Source organism: Rutidosis leptorrhynchoides, chromosome 11 (genome assembly GCF_046630445.1).
Source record: "Rutidosis leptorrhynchoides isolate AG116_Rl617_1_P2 chromosome 11, CSIRO_AGI_Rlap_v1, whole genome shotgun sequence".
Classification (NCBI taxonomy): Eukaryota; Viridiplantae; Streptophyta; class Magnoliopsida; order Asterales; family Asteraceae; genus Rutidosis; species Rutidosis leptorrhynchoides.
Window position 1 is genome coordinate 26,232,364 of NC_092343.1, and position 20,080 is coordinate 26,252,443.

The 20,080-nt window shown below is 34.5% G+C and overlaps 1 pseudogene; it reads left to right on the forward strand.

The window, feature by feature from the left end:
* The first annotated feature begins 13,754 nt into the window (after nucleotides 1–13,754).
* Nucleotides 13,755–17,315, forward strand: LOC139874404 (uncharacterized; annotated as a pseudogene).
* The last annotated feature ends 2,765 nt before the right edge of the window (nucleotides 17,316–20,080 follow it).

Sequence of the window (20,080 nt, forward strand, 5' to 3'; positions counted from 1 at the left end):
ACTTAATGTTAAATTAGGGGTTCGGTGCATAACTAGTTAATAAAAATGCACTATTAGGGTAAAAGACGCATTTTCAAAAATTAGCAAACAGTCCAGAAAAGCAACCGTTTTTGAAGAAAAACATGTGTGATAAAACAAGAAGGAATGAACGATGTGGCGCGCCATCTATCATTCGACGAGCTTTGTAATTACAAACTGGGTATTTTTAATCACTTTTCTACACTTATCACCCTCGTGAATTTATAATTATAGTCTGATTTCATGCAAATGAGGGCATTGCATGATCTCAAGTGTGGGGAAAGGTTATAAAATCTCTCGGGTTTGCACTTAGTTTATTTGCCAAATTTTGTGAAAATTTTCAAATAAATGAATTCAAAATCATGTTTATACATATTTATGAACGATGAAAATTAGGTGTTAATACCGAAATTATCGTTACCTCGGAAAGGACATAAATTGAGAAACACCCTAAAACGATTGAATTCATTTAAAATAGAATAAAGGAGAATAAAAAGGCAAAGAAAGAAACTAAGTGTGGGGAGAATGTACCAAGTTATTCAATTAAAAACTATCTATCACATGTTTCTGCAAAGTTATTGCAGGTACTTTTGTTTTGGACTAAATTAACTATTTTACCCGATGAAGGAAAAGAAAAGATGGATCTACACGATGAATCAATTCCATCATTAAAAGGAATTAAAGTCTTCCGGAAAAGACACGCGCTTCTTGATTTAGGTCAAGAAGTTGTCATCGAGACCAGCTGTAGGTTGACGAAAAATCTTGAAAAGTCATCTCTAAAATCAGCAGGAAATCCACAGACCTTAGCATCAAACAGGGTCGCCAAGTGGTCAGACTTATTCTAACCATGAGAGGATCTGTCTCGTAAAATGGGGAGGGCGCCGTGCAAATTAGCTTGATAAGACTAATGAATCAGACCCCCAGAAAGGATAATCTCCTTAAAGATTAAAAATCAGCTTTTAAGCCTGATATTACTCAATCCTTGATATTGACCTTAAAGATTGAGAATTACAAACTCATGGAATTCGATGATATCTAAACTCGAGCTTGAACGAGAAAATATTTTGATCAAAATTAAAACCGATTTGTTTTCTTAAAACCTATTTTCAATGCGTTCATTACCATTGAGCGTAAAATCCTAGGAATTCACCTAGAATTCATTAGGTCACCTGAACCAAATCGGGTGTCAACCGTAAGAACGGTGGTTGCATAGCATGGTCGAAGATAGGACCTTGTGCCAGACCAAAAAATTATAGGATGATCTTTACTATTGCTCCTACAAAGGATAGTACTAGTATCCGACACGTTTATAGACCATAATCAAAAGCATGTCATTAGACATTGCCTTAACAGTTTCTTGTTCATCGCTTTCCTTTACAACCGGACGGTAGTTTACCGAAAGGTAATATACGGAGAAAGTATACTGGATGTGTTGCTTTCCTAATACAAGGTTAACAAGTGGGTGACACAAAACCATAAGTTTTGAGCTAAAATTTTCAAATCTAAAACCCACAAAAATATTTTGCAACACCGGTGAAGGGTTATTCCGGAAAACTTATCTAGGGTAAAAGCTAGAATGAATTTTTAAAAGATCAAATGTTTTCATAAAGATCCAATTTCCTTAAAGGATCTAAATTTTTATAGTCATGTGGGACTGTAAACCACAATGTTACTACCATTGTTCATACCACCGTATCAAAATCACTGATGTATAAAGTGTGAGAATAAAAAAAGTGATTCGAGTGAAGTGTGATTTAATTTCAAGTTCTGTATTGCTTGAGGACAAGCAACGTTCAAGTGTGGGGATATTTGATAGTGCTCCAAATGAACATATATTTAGTAGCAATATCCTCCCAATATGTAAATTATTTAGTTGTAATTGTCCTATTTTAAGTTGTAATCGTTTATATTAAATAAGTGCGAAGACAAAAGGCGAAAACGAAGATTTGAAGTTGCAAACGTCCAAAAAGCTCAAATGTACAAGATACAATCCAAGTGGTTCAATTTATTGATGAGAAACGTCTAAAAATGACAAAAGTACAAGTTGCGGAACGCAAAGTACAAGATATTAAATTATACGAAAAGGCGTTCGAAAATCCGGAACCGGTACCCGAGCCAACTATAAACGCCCGACGCAATGGACCAAAAATTACAAGTCTACTATGCACAAGAATATAATATAATATATAAATAATGATATTAATTATTTATATTTTATATTTATATATAAATTATGTCGACAAGCAAGGTTCCAAAATTATGTGAGCTGGATTTTCAAACTCCACGACTCGCGGAGTTTGCAGGCTTAAAACGCCGCAACTTGCAGAGCTGCAAAAATCAGAAATGCCTATAAAAGGCCATGCATTCTGTCGAGTTTAAAAATATAAATAATAATAATAATACTCTGTAATAAATAAATATAATATATATATATATATATATATATATATATATATATATATATATATATATATATATATATATATATATAGTATAGGGTAGTTTTATATTAGATTAGTTCGGGTTATGTAAAGGTTATTTTACGGGTTTTTGAAGTCAAAATTCTGTCCGTGTAACACTATGCGATAAATACTCAATGTAAGTTATGTTCTCCTTTTTAAATTAATGTCTCGTACTTAAGTTATTATTATGCTTATTTGAGCCAAAGTAATCATGATGTTGCACTAAATATTAAAGACGGGGTAATTGGGCTTTGTACCATAATTGGGGTTTGGACAAAAGAACGACACTTGTGTAAATTAGACTATGGGCTATTAATGAGCTTTATATTTGTTTAACTAAATGATAGTTTGTTAATTTTAATATAAAGATTTACAATTGGATGTACCTATAAATAACCATATACACTCGATCGGACATGATGGGCGGGGTATTTATATGTACGAATAATCGTTCATTTAACCGGACACGGGAATGGATTAATAGTCTATGGAATTATTAAAATAGGGGTGAAATTATGTACAAGGACACTTGGCATAATTGATAACAAAGTATTAAGACCTTGTTACAGTTTAAGTCCCCAATTAGTTGAAATATTTGACTTCGGGTATAAGGATAATTTGACGAGGATACTCGCACTTTATATTTATGACTGATGGACTGTTATGGACAAAAATTAGACGGACATATTAAATAATCCAGGACAAAGGACAATTAACCCATGGGTATAAAACTAAAATCAACACGTCAAACATCATGATTACGGAAGTTTAAATAAGCATAATTATTTTATTTCATATTTAATTTCCTTTATTTTATATTTAATTGCACTTTTAATTATCGCACTTTTCTTTATTGTTATTGTATTTAATTGCACTTTTAATTAATTGTACTTTTTAATTATCGCAAGTTTATTTTATCGCACTTTTATTTATCGTAATTTAATTATCGTTATTTACTTTACGCTTTAAATTAAGTTATATTTATTTTTAATATTTTACAATAGGTTTTAACTGCGACTAAGTTTTAAAATCGACAAACCGGTCATTAAACGGTAAAAATCCCCCCTTTATAATAATAATATTACTTATATATATTTTTGTATTTTTATAAAATAAAAATAATATAGCGTTAAGCTTTGTTTAAAGATTTTCCCTGTGGAACGAACCGGACTTACTAAAAACTACACTACTGTACGATTAGGTTCACTGCCTATAAGTGTTGTAGCAAGGTTTAAGTATATCCATTCTATAAATAAATAAATATCTTGTGTAAAATTGTATCGTATCTAATAGTTTTTTCGTTGTAAAAATAAATCTATTTCATATACACCTCGCATAACATCATGGAGGATAAAGATTCGTCTTACTTTTGACATAGTCAGGTTTGAATTCCGGAATTCAAGGGATTTCAAAGAAAATCTTCGTTATCTATATAAGATTTGATTCGTCAATGATTAAGGAAATTAAGATTTCTTTAATTAAATGTGTTCATCTGTCTCGATTGCTCTGTCGGATGTTTCCATTATAAATTTACCTCTTCCGTTTTATTATTCTCACCATTCCTATACTTTCTTCATTAATCCATACTTCTAAAGATTGTAAAAATGCTTAATCCAATACTGATCCTTGTCCTTCTTCTGACAATCGCTTCTGTCTTCCTCCTTTTTCATCTACCACCGGAGGAATCTGTTAACTTCTACTATTACCTTGGGGTTATAGTGTTTTTCATTATCCCGTGTATTTATGTTGCTATCCGCATTAATATACACGATTTGTAATTTATGTGTTTGTGATCAGCTTTATATTTTCCTTTATATTTCGGAGCTCCATGCTCTTGTTTTCTCTTCCCGATTCTAAATCAAGCGAATAATGGTCCAGAATTCGTAGATATAGAGTTTCGAATGATCATAATGTTCTAATCAGGAAGGAACGTAATAGCACGATTTGATTTGGTAAATTACCAGAATCACAGAGATAGAACTATCAAGAATATATTTTCTTGATATGATTAGCGGTTAAGTAGAATGAAAGAGTTATATAACATGGTTGAGGGTATGATCTGTGAACCATCATCACGTTCCATTAGAAATTCAGCATGACTTACTGTAATATAATCACGTTGGCCTGACATTATAATATTATACTAACTCATGCTTTAATCCCCAACACTTCTCCAGAATTCATTCATAATTTATACTTAGATGTTACAGAATATTGAAAACTAAAACAGTTTTCAATATGATATAACACAGATAGCACGAAGAGGTATATAATTTCAGACAAGAATATCTATGAAAATATTCTCAGAAATATCGAAGATATTCATGATGATATATTGGAATTTCTAAGTTCGAAGGTTGATGAAGAAATATTTTTTGCAAGATTTTAAAATGAGTACGGAGCAAGATATTCGTAAAAGATTTTATCGGATACAGAATTATCTGGATTCTTTGAATATAGGGTTTGGTCCTTGTATTTTTCCTTGGCCTCCTTCATGGTTTGCTCAATCCGTTTTTCAGTACTAAATTTTCTATTGAGTGTTTCCAACACTCCATTCTTTATCAACAAACTTTTGGCCATTAAGACCATCTACAGTTTTGCTGCTTCATCAGCATTCAAAGTTACCATAACTGAATCATTGGTTATCAATCCGAGGTGTTTCAAGAATTTCGAAAGAATTGAACGCATATTGCAATCGTCAAGATACAAAAGATTGTTTAAGATGAAGTCAAGTGGCAAACTTGAAGAATTATTGATCGGTCCTTATTTAACACGATCGTTTGTGCTTAATTATGTAAAATTAATCATGTGTGAGTGGAAATGGAGATACTTTGATGTGGTTTTGTGTTCTACAGGCAAGAAAAGATGTTGGTGTGAAAAGTGGTAGAAAACAGCGGTTAAAGGCGAGTTGCGGGAAAGATTGAAGAGATCGGAAAATGACCAAGAAATTAACACTAGCATAAAATACGCCATTTTGGGCGTAAAATACGCCACATCTCAGGTCCTTTCAGAGAAAAAGTCACTTTCTGGAGTAAAAATACGCCCAAGTTGGAAATGCATTGGCTGCCAATCCTGGCGTAAAATACGCCTTTACAAAAAAAAAAAAAAAACTGCAGCCGGGAAATTCGAATTTTAGCTTTGTGGCCAAGTCATCCAACACCTATATAAGGATATCATTAGGGTTACGAAAGGGGGACTTTTTCCATCAGTTTTTGCAGCATAAAACACCCAAAAACACACCATCAATCATCATCAATCATCATCAAACAAAGATTCAAGCTAGGATTCAAGGAGTGTTCATCATGCAACTTCGAAAAGCAACCATGATCATCATCACCAACATGCTTGGCTAGTCTCTTTAACTTTATTTCTTGCATGAACAATTATTGTATGTTTAGTTCTTCATCTACTTATGTGATTCTTGATTTTGTAATCCTCATGTCTTTTGGTTTATAATTTCATCGAATCTGTTGAAATTATCAGTTAATGCAAGTTTGAAAGTTATTGATTGTTGCAAGACAAGTGATTGATATTTAACATCTTGTGCTTAATCCAACCTAGTTATAATTTAGTTTAGGATAAAGACAACGTGTGTAAGTAGCATTGTTTGTGCCCAGGATAATCATAAATTGGAAAACTGAAGAAGTCTTGTCTATGAGATTTAGTTGATAATTTGATAGCATAAGGATTTGTTGAACTAATACATACATAATTGGGATTGTTAAGGAATAAAGACTTTCATCCAATTGATTACAACCTTTTCATTTAGCTAGTTATTTATGCTCTTAAATACTCAAAGTTTACATTTGCTTAGTAATTCTTAATCTAGTCTTTACTTTAGTTAATTTTAGTTAATCACAATCAAACCAATCTTTAAATTGTTTGCTAGTTGACCATAACTTCCCGTGGAACGAATCCTGCTTACCCTATCTAAAGTAGAGTAATTAGGCTATTTTTGACCGGCCCTTCAACACCGAACAAATTTTGGCGCCGCTGCCGGGGAGGTGTGCGCTTGATTGCACGCTCTTATTATAATTGCTTTCTTGTTAAATTAGAGAAAACCATAAAAATTATCAAACATAAAAATTCCAAAAATATTGTGTCTTTTATTTTATTTATCAGTTTTACGCTCGGTATTCTTCTTGTTCTTGTTGAAGTGCAGGTTAGTGTATGCAAACTCGGAGTTCAGGAGAGCAAAATCTTGAGCCTTTAAATCCGGAAATCGAGAAATCTGCAAAAGCTAATCAAAAAGCTACAAGGATTCTGAAAAACTCGACGGTGGCTTCAGCATCAACACAACCACCACCAGAGTTACATCCTATCGTTCCACCAAATTCTCCTAAGTCAGATTCCGGCGTCGAGGAGGAAGTCTTTGTTGAACAAACCGAAATGGCTGACCGTGAAAGAGGAGTAGACTCCTACTACCAATCGGGTGATTATGCAGATCATTCACCCATTGTTTTTCTTGCACCGGCGGGAGGGAATATTCGAAGATTTAAGGTCCGGCCTCAACTCATATCGATCTTGCCAATCTACCGAGGTATGGCCAATAAGGAACCATATGAACACATCACTGAGTTTAATGAAATATGTGCTACTAATCAGGTAAACGGTTTCACTGATGATGTGGTACGACTTCGCTTATTTCCTTATTCATTAGAAGATAAGGCAAAACGATGGTTTCTCTCTTTACCCAGACGGAGTATTAATAATTGGGCGGAAATGAAAAAGAAGTTTTTAGAGGAGTTCTACCCGATAAGTAAGACTTCAGACATGCGTACGCAAATAAAATCCTTTAGGCAATTGCCTGGTGAACTTTTTCATGAAGCGTACGAACGTCTGAAGGAATTACTTAGGGCATGCCCACACCATGAGATACCCAAGTGGGAATTGGTTAAAGTTTTCTATGATAGTTTGGATTCCCAGAATAGACAATTCCTGTTGCCGGCTAGTGGTGGGGCGTTCTTAACTCGATCTAGTGATGACGAGTGGACCTTCTTTGAGCAATTGAGCAAAGGTTCAAAAACCCAAGCTTCAGTCAATCGGAAACAACCTAGTACTTCTCGAGTGAATCATGTTTTTAACTCGGTTAGTTCATCTAGGAACTTAGAACAAGAATTTGATGATTTGAAAACGCTTATATTTAACAACCCAAACCAGGGACTTGCTTGTAATGTTTCACAGGTTCAGGAAGTTTGTGAGATATGTGGAGATCCTTCTCATTTCGCAAACGGGTGCAGAAATGGGATTCCACCAATGAATCAACCCATAATGTAACAGGTTAACGAGGTTCAGGGATGGAGATTTGATCCATACTCCAACACATATAATCCGGGATGGAGAAATTATCCAAACTTTAGTTGGAGCAACAACAACGCTTTAAATTCTAACAATCTAGGAACCCAACCAAGACCTCAAAACAACTTCCAAAATCAAGGGAACTACCAAATAAATTACCAAAACCCTTATCCCAATAACTGAAACCAAAACCAAAACAACTACCAAAATCAAAGCCAAGGTCAAAACCAAAACCAAAATCAAAACAATTCTCCACCCAATCAACCATCACGCTCGGATGCTAAGATGGACGCGTTTATTTCCAAAATGCGGAAAATAGTGGAGGTGCAAAACAAGTCTATTGGTGCATTGGCTAAAGAAATTGGGAATGTAGCGGAAAGTAAGGGAAATCGGGAGCCGGGTACCATCCCAAGTTATACAGTGTTAAATCCAAATCATAAGGACAAGGACTCGGGCAAAGGGCATAGTGTGAATATGGTAGGCACCTTGCGAAGTGGAAAGAGGTATGATAACAAGGTTGATGAGAAAGAGGTAGCTCAACGTGATGCATGTAAGCCTCCTATCATCCTTGATGAGGAGGATGAGGTAAGTAAAAATAATGACCTTGGGAAGGGGGTGAAAAATAAAGAACCCATCATTGAGGAAGTTGGGAAAATGGGTACGGAACCAAAAACCGTCCCTTTTCCCAAAGCCTTAGAGTCCCCGAACCAATTCACTTATGGGAAGAAGGGACCACAATTGGAAGACATGTGGGAAACATTTAAACAGGTTAAGATTAATTTACCCCTTCTCGATGCTATTAAGTAAGTCCCGTCCTACGCTAAGTTTCTGAAGGACCTTTGCACTCAAATTAGGAAGCAAAGGGCAACTCTACCCAAGAAGGTGGAACTAATCGAGCACCTAAGTGCGGTTGTCTCAGGTACCCTTCCACCTAAGTTTACGGACCCGGGGACCCCATTGATAGCAGTGACCGTAGGAAACATAAATGTGAAAAAGGTATTATTGGACCTAGTGTGACGACCCGGAAATTTCTGCTCAAATTTAAACTTAGTCTTTATATGGTTTCGAAATAATAAGCAAAGTCTGTAAAGTTGAGTCTCAAAATTTTGGAACAGTTTACATTAATGCATTTGTCCTTTGACTATTCCCGAGGATTCACGAACCTTTAATTATAGATAGTTATGTGTGTGTGTGTGTGTGTGTGTATATATATATATATATATATATATATATATATATATATATATATATATATATATATATATATATATATATATATATATATATATATATATATATTAATTTGAAATATTAAATGTTTCTCTTATTAAAAGTAATTATGTAAAATAAAAATAAAAATAATATTATGATAATTATTATTTAAAAACATATCTATTTATATAAATAAAGTATATTAAATATATATTTTGTGATTTTGAATCTATTTAGTAAACGACTGTTACACTCAATTGTCATTCGATGGATATTACATGAGTAAAATACGAACTAATATTATTTTAAAAAGAAACGGTGATCCGAAAATGAGTTCTATAAAGTTTAGGCTTACTAAAATTGTATTTAGGACCTAGTTATTTAATTTTAACACTTTTTATATTTTACCCATAAATGAGAGGGACAGTTGATATAGTTTTTATTTATTAAATTAATGACTAAATTTTATATCATAATGACCAAAATAAATAAATATGGCTAATTTAAAAATATGAGATTTTTTTCTGAAAACTTTTATTCGCCACTGATTTAACAACGGAGCCCGAAGAAATGATGGGTTAGAAGTGTCGGCAGAGTTCACTATTAGAATAAACATGTTTAATTTATGATTGAATAAAATATTACACTAGTAGTGTGTTTGTTCTTGCATCATATCAACTACCTAATTTATATATATTAAGATAGGCGATTATATACATATACAATATACAAAGCTTAGAGTATAGTATCACCATAACCATCCGAACCCGCCATCACCTTATCGCCACCACCACCTTCTCCGGTTGCCACCACCGTCCACCACTAAGAACAACCGATTAACCATACATCACTTAGAACTACCACAATCTTCATCTCTCTCTCCTTTCTCTCTTTATTTTTCTCTTACTGCTACCAGGAAAACACCATCATACTTGCTGCAACTAAACCATTCGAAATATAATTTCTGTTTCTATTGTTACCACACACCACCAGAACATCCATCGTTACCTGTTACACCTACTGCTTATTATGTTATTCGATTTAAGCTGCTGTTACGCTTATTTTGTTCGAACAACAATTGGAGAAGAAGATGAAGGATAACGATGATAAAGATTGGTATGATTTTATGTGACGGTAGAGATGAATACATATTGATATTTAGGACGATGAAGAGTATTTGGTGACAAATATATGATAAATATGGGTCACGTAACCGAGTTGCGGTAGCTCTTTTCTTTTTCTGTTTACAAGAAAACGATGGAAGATAATGAATGATGAAGACGGTGATGATTGAAGAACACGAAGAAGAAAGATGGATATTGATGGGTCTTGATGATGATTCAAGAATGATAATGATGATGATGAAACGATAAGCTTGATGATGATAACGCGATCTACGAACCTTGATGTCGATTAAACTGTTGCTGCTATTCGCTCTTTTCTATTGAGTTATTAATTGGGTTTTGGGTATTTACAGGTTAAATAAATTAAATATAAAAATCAGTACAATAAATGACGAGTGCTCCAATGGTTTGGTTTGGAATTGTTAATCAAGAGGTCCCGAGTTCTATTCTCGCCTGCTGCACTATATTTTTTTTATTTATTAAACAGCAAGCATTGGGTTTGATTGAATAGGTTGCATGTATTGGGCTGTTGAGAATTATGTGGACCGTGACATTGTTGGGCCGTGCTCCTGTTGTACTGTTGGGCTGAGACTAAGTAGTTACGGTTGGGCTGATAACAGAATAAATATAATTGGGTGACGGTTTGTTTAGGAAAAACATGAAACAAATTGCTGGTTATGGGTGTTGTGGGTCGAATGAGAGGTTGCGAGTTCGAGCCCGGGATGAGGCATTTTTTTTTTAAAAAGGCTTTTACTTTGAGGTAGTAATCTCTTATTATTATTATTATTATTATTATTATTATTATTATTATTATTATTATTATTATTATTATTATTATTATTATTATTATTATTATTATTATTATCATTATTATTATTATTACTATTATTTAATACTATTATTTAATACTATTATCACTATTATTAATTTTAGTACTATTATTATTATTATTATTGTCATCACTTAAAACATTATCTTAAAATACTACTTTAACAAATAAATGATATGTATATATATATTTTATACATATCACATAACAAAAATTTAAATACCTTTTTATGTGCAAAAATGAATGTATGAAATATATATATATATATATATATATATATATATATATATATATATATATATATATATATATATATATATATATATATATATATATATATATATATATATATATATATATATATTTAATATAAAAAGGATATAACTAATAACCTTATAAATATATTTGTTCGATTACCATTATGTATATTAATAAATATACAAATGATATAGGTTCGTGAATCCGAGGCCAACCCTACAATTGTTCAATGTCGTAATATGTATTTTTACTACAAAATACAATAGGTGAGTTTCATTTGCTCCCTTTTTAAATGCTTTTGCAATATATTTTTGGGACTGAGAATACATGCGTTGCTTTTATAAATGTTTTACGAAATAGACACAAATACTTAAAATTACATTCTATGGTTGGATTATTAACCGAATATCGCCCTTCAAGTCTGGTAACCTAAGAATTTAGGGAAATGGCCCCTGATTGACGCGAATCCTAAAGATAGATCAATGGACCTTGACAAGTCCCATTCGGGGTACGAATGCTTTAGTACTTCGAGATTATTATTATACAGACGAGAGGTTCTATTTGGGAATATTCTATGCATTAAAGTTAACGTCGGTTACCAGGTGTTCAATCCATATGAATGATATTTTTGTCTCTATGCATGGGACGTTTATTTTATGCGAACTGAAAATGAAAATCTTGTGGTCTATTAAAAGGATGGAAATGATTATTTATGTTAAACTAATGAACTCACCAACCTTTTGGTTGACACTTTAAAGCATGTTTATTCTCAGGTACGAAAGAAATCTTCCGCTGTGCATTTGCTCATCTTAGAGATATTACTTGGAGTCATACATGACATATTTCAAAAGACGTTGCATCCGAGTCATCGAGTTCATCAAGAATATTATCAAGTCATTTATAGTTTAGATATATTATGAAATGGTATGCATGTCTGTCAACTTACGATGAAATGAAAATTTGTCTTTTAAAAATGAATGCAATGTTTGTAAAATGTATCATATAGAGGTCAAGTACCCTGCGATGTAATCAACTGTTGTGAATCGTTTATAATCGATGTGGACTTCGTCCAGATGGATTAGGACGGGTCCTTTCACCTAGGAGCTAGCATTAATATCTTACCCTTTTGCCTAGTTAACCAATTTGAATTGGGGTTGATGAAAAGAACTGACATAATCATTCAACTAGCGGACCAATCAATCAAAACGCCTAGGGGATGTTAGAAGATGTGATAGTAAAAGTGGAGGATTTCTATTACCCGGTTGACTTTGTAGTAATGGATATTGAACACAGGAATAGAGATGCCCAACCCACGATAATCTTGGGGCGCCCGTTTTTGGCCACTATAAATGCCCATATAAAATGTAGAACGGGTGTCATGGTCATATCGTTTGGAAATAGAAAAATGAGGATTAACATCTTTAATTCTCTTCATGCCCCATATGTCCATGAATGCTACCAAGTAGACATAGTTGATGAGCAAGTGGAAAAACACGCTTCCCATTTGATCACAAATGTTGTGGTGGAAGTATTTTGCTTAGGTGATGAGGAAGATGTTGAGTGTGAGGAAGTTAAGGCGATTGAGTTGGCCATAGCAAGTACCATGGACTCCAGGTTACCACCTTGGACTCATAAGTATGAGCCATTACCCAAGTCCATAGACACCAACACAAAACCTTCGTTAGAGTCACCACCCAACCTTGAGCTTAAACCGTTACCTTCTCATTTAAAGTATGCATTCTTGGGTACTAACGGCACTTTGCTAGTTATTATTGCTTCAGATTTGACAGGTGTGCAGGAAAAAGCTTTAATGGAGGTACTTCATAAATACAAGGCTGCGGTAGGATGGACTATAGTAGATTTGAAAGGGATAAGTCCCTCAGTGTGCATGCATCGTATAGTGACAGATTTGGAGGTTAAACCTGCTCATGACACGCAACGCAGGTTAAACCTAAACATGCAAGAAGTTGTAAAGAAAGAAGTTCTCAAGTGGTTAGATGCAGGGATTATTTTCCCTATTTCGGATAGTCAGTGGGTGAGTCCCACTCAAACAGTGCCAAAGAAAGTTGGGATCACAGTGATGGAAACTGAGGAAGGAGAAAAGATCAAAACACGTCCCGTGATGGTTTGGCGGGTACGTATTGATTATAGGAAGTTAAATGCTGCAACTTCAAAAGATCATTTTCCCTTACCGTTTATTGATCAAATCATCGAAAAGTTGTCAGGTCAAAAGTTTTACTGTTTCTTAGATGGGTATTCGGGATATAACCAAATACCCATTCACCCTAATGACCAATAAAAAACAACTTTTACTTGTCCTTATGGAACTTATGCTTTTAGACGGATGCCTTTTGGTTTATGTAATGCACCTGCTACTTTTCAAAGGTGTATGATGAGTATTTTTTCAGAGTTAATAGGTGAGTCTTTAGAAATTTTCATGGATGATTTCTCAATATTCGGCAAGTCTTTTGAATTATGTCTGAATATGTTGGAAAAAGTTTTAAAAGGTGTACCTAGACTAACCTCGTCCTTAGTTGGGAAAAGAGCCATTTTATGGTAAGGGAAGGGGTAGTTTTGGGACACATTGTGTCCGAACGAGGATTTGAAGTGGATAGGGTCAAGGTGCAATTAATTTCAACATTTCCACCACCGACCAATGTCAAGGGGGTAAGGTCATTTTTGGGACATGCAGGGTTCTATCGTAGGTTTATCAAAGATTTTAGTGTAATTTTTAAACCATTGTGTAATTTGTTGTTAAAAGATGCACCTTTTGAATTTGATGACCAGTGTAAGGAAGCTTTTAGTACCCTGAAATGTAAGTTGACCGAAGCACCCATTTTGCAATCCACTGACTGGACCAAACCGTTTGAAATCATGTGTGATGCCAGTGATTACGCAGCAGGGGCTGTTTTGGGACAAAGGGTTGATAGGAAACCGGTTATTATCTACTATGCTTGTAAAACGTTCTCGGATGCCCAAGTAAATTATACCACAACCGAGAAAGAATTACTAGCGGTAGTGTTCGCCTTAGACAAGTTTAGATCATATTTGTGGGGGCCTAAGGTGGTTGTTTTCTTAGATCATAGTGCCCTACGACATTTGCTAGAGAAAAAGGAGACTAAGCCCAGAATAATTAGGTGGATCTTTTTGTTACAAGAGTTTAACTTGGAAATAAGGGATAAGAAGGGTATAAAGAATGTAGTGGTAGACCATTTGTCTAGGATACCCCCGCCTCCGTTTGACCCTGCTAAACCAATCCAGGAAAATTTTCCGGACGAGTGTTTGTTTAGTGTTGTGCAGGTACCGTGGTTTGCGCATATTGTTAACTACTTGGTGACTAACAAAGTACCAGAGCATTGGAACAAGCACAAGAGGGATTATTTCTTTTTGCAGGTTAAGCATTACATTTGGGAGGATCCAGTTCTTTACCGAATTGGACCCGACCAAATCATAAGGAGATGTGTGGCGGAAGATGAGCAAAAGGACATTCTAGCTCATTGTCATACTTTCGCATGTGGAGGACACTATGGAATAAAGAAAACCGGGTACAAAGTACTCGATTCAGGTTTCTTTTGGCCTACTATTTTCAAAGATGCATGTGAGAATGTTAAAAATTGTGCTAGGTGTCAAAGGATGGGGGGATTTATAAACGTAATGAAATGCCCATGAACCCAATTTTGGTTTGTGAAATTTTTGATGTTTGGGGCATAGATTTTATGGGACCTTTTCCGCCATCCTTCATGTTTGAGTATTTATTTGTAGCCGTTGATTATGTTTCAAAATGGGTTGAGGCTGAGGCTACGAGTAACCAATGACCACAAAGTTGTCCTTAAATTTGTTAAGAAAAATATTTTATGTCGTCATTGTGTCCCTAAGGCCATAATTAGTGATGGGGGTTCACACTTTAAGAACTCCCACTTTGCTAAACTTTTAAGGGATTATGGGGTGAATCACCAAATTGCTACGCCTTACCATCCCCAAAAAAGTGGGCAAGTGGAAGTATCTAATAGGGAATTAAAAAGGATTTTAGAAAGAACCGTAAATCCTAATCGCAAAGATTGGTCTTTAAGACTAGACGATGCGCTTTGGGCTTACAGGACAACTTATAAAACCCCTATTGGTACTTCACCTTACCGACTTGTATATGGGAAGGCATGTCACTTACCTGTTGAAATTGAGCATCGTGCAGAGTGGGCTATTAAACAGGTGAACATGAACATGGATGAGGCAGGAAAAGCAAGAAAGTTAGACCTATCGGCATTAGATGAGTTGCGACGTGATGCTTATGAAAGTTCAAAAATCTATCAAGAGAAAACGAAAGCGTTTCATAATAAGCAAATCGTAAGGCGAACGTTTGTGGTAGGACAAAGTGTGTGGTTATTTAATTCAAGGTTGAAGTTATTTGCGGGAAAGTTGAAGAGTAAATGGAACGGGCCATACGTTGTCAGTAAAGTTACTCCACATAGGGCAATTGAAATACAAGATCCTAAAGGCGGAGAACCGTTTTTGGTTAATGGGCGACGGTTGAAAATTGCTCTAAAATCATCACTTGAAGATTCCAAGGTAGTTGAAACGGTTCACTTTGGACCCATGAAAGTCCATCAATTTAGAACAATTCGGTTGGATGAATCAAAGAATTTTGTTAGTAAAGAGAGCATTGACGCATGGCTTGATCAAAATGTTACTATTAGTCGCATGCCCAATTATGACACTTGGGATAATGATGGGCGATTTGATGATGCGCCCGAGGACGCGGTGTCCAAGGTTATTTCAGATGAATGTTTTGATGAGTTTGATGAAAAGTTGTCATTGGAAGAAGATGCTAAGGGAAGGCCGGAGATCCTTCGTCAAGAAGACGATTCGGGTGTGGTGCTGTTCGAATTAAGTTTCATTGGGGTATTACCTCACTTTGCTAACAACCATCGTGAATTTAAAGTGATTGTCGACACGGGATCTTCAATTAATATCATGTCATACGTGACGTACAAGCAATTATTTCATGACAAATGTACTCTATGTTCGTTGATTATATCCGATGCGGTAATCACACTTAGCAACAATATTAAGTGTAGGACACTTGGGGTACTTCGTGATGTGATGGTTAGTGTGAAAGGTATTTTCCTTGAGGTACCATTCACCATTTTTGATATGCCAACGGATGAAGATGTTCCATTGTTAGTAGGGCGTGGATTCATTGCAACCGCGGGTTGTAAAATAGACCCGCGGGCAGGTTCTATCACTTTTGAAGGAGGGAACGGAACTTTTAGATTTTGTAATTCAGAAAATATGTGGTTTCCCTCGGCATATATAGTTGAGTGAGAATTTGATGAGGACTATTGCATGATGCTTGGGGTACAAGAGAGTGACACAAATGAAGTGGTTGGTGATACGATAGACATGGATGAGATCTACTAAAGTGTTGAGTGTGGGGGTATTCGCCTTGATCAACGCTTAGATTCCGAGCTGAGTGAAGATGAAAAAGCTGAAATTTTGTATGACTCCATGAAGCAAAAGTATAAAGAATTCAAGAAAGCCAGGGGTGATCACAAGCTAACCGAGAAGATATTGTTCGAGTTAAGACCGAAAGAACGTGATGTACTTTTAGAGCTCATTGAAGAAGAAAAGTATTTTCTCTTCTACTTGGAAAGACAATTGAAAAGGAAAGGTGATGCGAGTTCAAGCAAAATTGAAACCATTAGTGTTAACACAGTTAAGGAAGCACCTAAAATATAAAAGGAACCGGATGTAGATGTAGAAGAGATTCGAGAGACGCTTGAGAATATGTGGGGTAAAGAAAACACGGACAAGTTCATGAACAACACCAAAACGTCTTTCGTTGATGATGAGGGTTGGACCATTGAAGTTGAGTATGTCAAACCTAAACCACAATGTGAATTCAAGCCTCGTATAAGATATAGAGATCCGGGGGAGTTCTCGGTTGTATGTCGGTTTCAAAATGAAAAGATTTACTCGGCGTTGTTAGACTCGGGTACAAGCGTTAACATGATGCCCGCTGAAATTGCAAAGTCTATAGGCATTCGAGAGTTAGTTCGAACCACTACGAGGATTCGTTTTGGGAATCAACCGTTGATAACCCAATTGGGGTTGCGGTAGATGTTCCGTTTATTATCCACGGTATTGGGTATAAAGAAGATTTCTTCATTATGGATTGAGAGCCAGATAAAAACACTCCAATTGTGTTGGGACGTGGGTTTTTAGCAACCCCAAGGATGTCGCTTGACTTTGACACGGGAACATTGGTGATTAAAGATGAAGATATCAGGATCACTCTCGACGATAGATTTGGAAGGGGATTCAACTTTAGCAACATCAGAGTCGAGGATCCCGATGGTTGCTAAAGCATGGAAGAGGAGTCGAGTGCGCGACTCCATCAAAAATCCACACACCTTTGTGAAGTTTGTTAGTTGTAGGGTGTTTTATTTTGATTGTGTACATGCGGGCGGGGCAAACGGACCAATTTTAAGGCTTTAAAATGGGTTGGTTTAATGACTATCTCTAAATTTGTACATTGAGGACAATGTAATGCTCAAAGTGTGTGAGGGGGTCAAGTTTTTAGTCCCAAAAACGAGTTGTGCGAAAAATGTAAAAAAAATAAATAAAAAAAATTGGGAAAGTTAAAAAATTTCCAACACCTGAGTATAGGCGTATTTTACGCCATTTGGGGCGTATTTTACGCCAGTGTTACTCGTGGTTCAGCACAAAATCTCAAGTTGGGCGTAAAAATACGCCAAGTTTTACGCCAGAAATTGTGAAGGCGTATTTTACGCCAGGTTGGGCGTATTTTATGCTAGTGTAAAATTGCTGGTGCCGTTTTTAAGGGTTTTAAATGGAGAAAAATTAAAAATATATATATTCCTCATGTGCAACCATTAACCATGACCACCATCACTCTAACCCTAATTTTTCATCATCTAAACAACAAATCGAAGCTTAAAACATCATCAATTCGTCATAATATTTCTTTCAAACATCCAAATCTTTACAAAATCATCCAAAGTAGGTGTTGATTCGTGTTCTTAACCAAGACCTAAGTTTGGGGGTTTCGATTTTTGGGGTTTAATTCTTCAAGCATTCATTCAATTTAAGTGCTTTAACAAAAAGGTAATCATCATTCTTTTGTTTTTCATTGTTTTTAATTGCCAATTTAGGGTTTTTATTACTTTCATGTTTATGTGCTAGGGTTAGTCCATATTAATTATGTTCAAGCATTGTGTATGTTCTAACCATTGTTAATTGTGCTTAAATATGTGAATAGAAGATGTATGCATGACCAATTTGGGGTTTTAAGTTAGAACTTTTTGATTGCTTCCAAGTAGTTGACTAGGGTTGACTTTGACTGAAAATTGGTGATGTTTGTGACTAGAGGGTGTGTTTTAAGTGTTTAATGTTCAATTTAGTGATTATTAAATGTTAGTGTAATGTTTGTTCGGTAATAAGGTTTATAGTTTTCGTTAGAATGATGATTGCAATGGTATATGATGTTGCTTGAAAAAGGGTTGGTTAATAGTAGTGATAATACATAATGTTTTGAGTTAAGTGTCATGTGGTTAAATGAGGAAAATATGGGGTTATAAAAGATTGACATGTTGATGTAGTGCATGAAGTTAGGATTTGCATGTATTGCTAAAAGTTCATAATGATGATATATTAAGCAATAACATGTAAAGAGTTTTATTTAAGTACTAAGTTGTTGTTGAGATTGTGTAATTGCAGAAAATGTTTGGAAGAGGTAAGAGAAGCCGTGGTAACCAACAAGAGACCACCCCGAACTGGATGGATAAGAAGTGGTTGAGTGAATTACCTTATGAGTGGTAGGTTTATTTGTATACAGAAAAGAAGGAACAACTCTTGAGAAATGCTTTCTGTGAAAGATACATAACTGCAAGTGTGAGGAGAAAATATGGGGCTTTTCAGGTACTTTTTGTAGTGACCCGAACTTTTCCATGAATATATATTATATGAGATTCATATTTACATGATTAAATATTTCCAACATGTTAAGCAATCAAACTTGTTAAGACTTAATTATTTGAAATGAGTTTCATGTAGACAATTGACCACCCAAGTTGACCGGCGATTCACGAACGTTAAAACTTGTAAAAACTACATGGGGATATATATATATATATGTATATATATATATATACATATATATATATATATACATATATATATATATACATATATATATATATATGGTTAACATGATATTATGATAAGTAAGTATCTCACTAGGTATATTAACAATAAGTTATATACATAAAAATAAGACTATTAAATTAAGAAACTCAAAACGATATATATAACGATTTTCGTTATAACAACGTCATACTAAATATATATGAATCATATTAAGATATTGATACATTATGAATAACATGATAAAATGATAATTAAATATATCATTAAGTGTATTAACAATGAACTACATATGTAAAACAAGACTACTAACTTAAGGATTTCGAAACAAACTATATATGTAACGATTATCGTTGTAACGATGTTTTAAAATATATATATCATATTAATATATATTCATACATCATGTAATCCTAATAAAATTATAATTTAACATCTCATTAGATATAATAAACAATGGGTTAACAACATTAAATGAGATCGTTAACTTAAAGGTTTCAAAACAACACTTACATGTAACGACTAACGATGACTTAACGACTCAGTTAAAATGTATATACATGTAGTGTATTAAGAGGTATTGGTACACTTTTGAAAGATTTCAAGACATATATCAAAGTACTTCTACTTAGCAAAAATGCTCACAATTACATTCTCGTTCATTTTCATCAACTATTTTACTCGTTTGCTCCCGTATTCGTACTCGTACAATACACAGA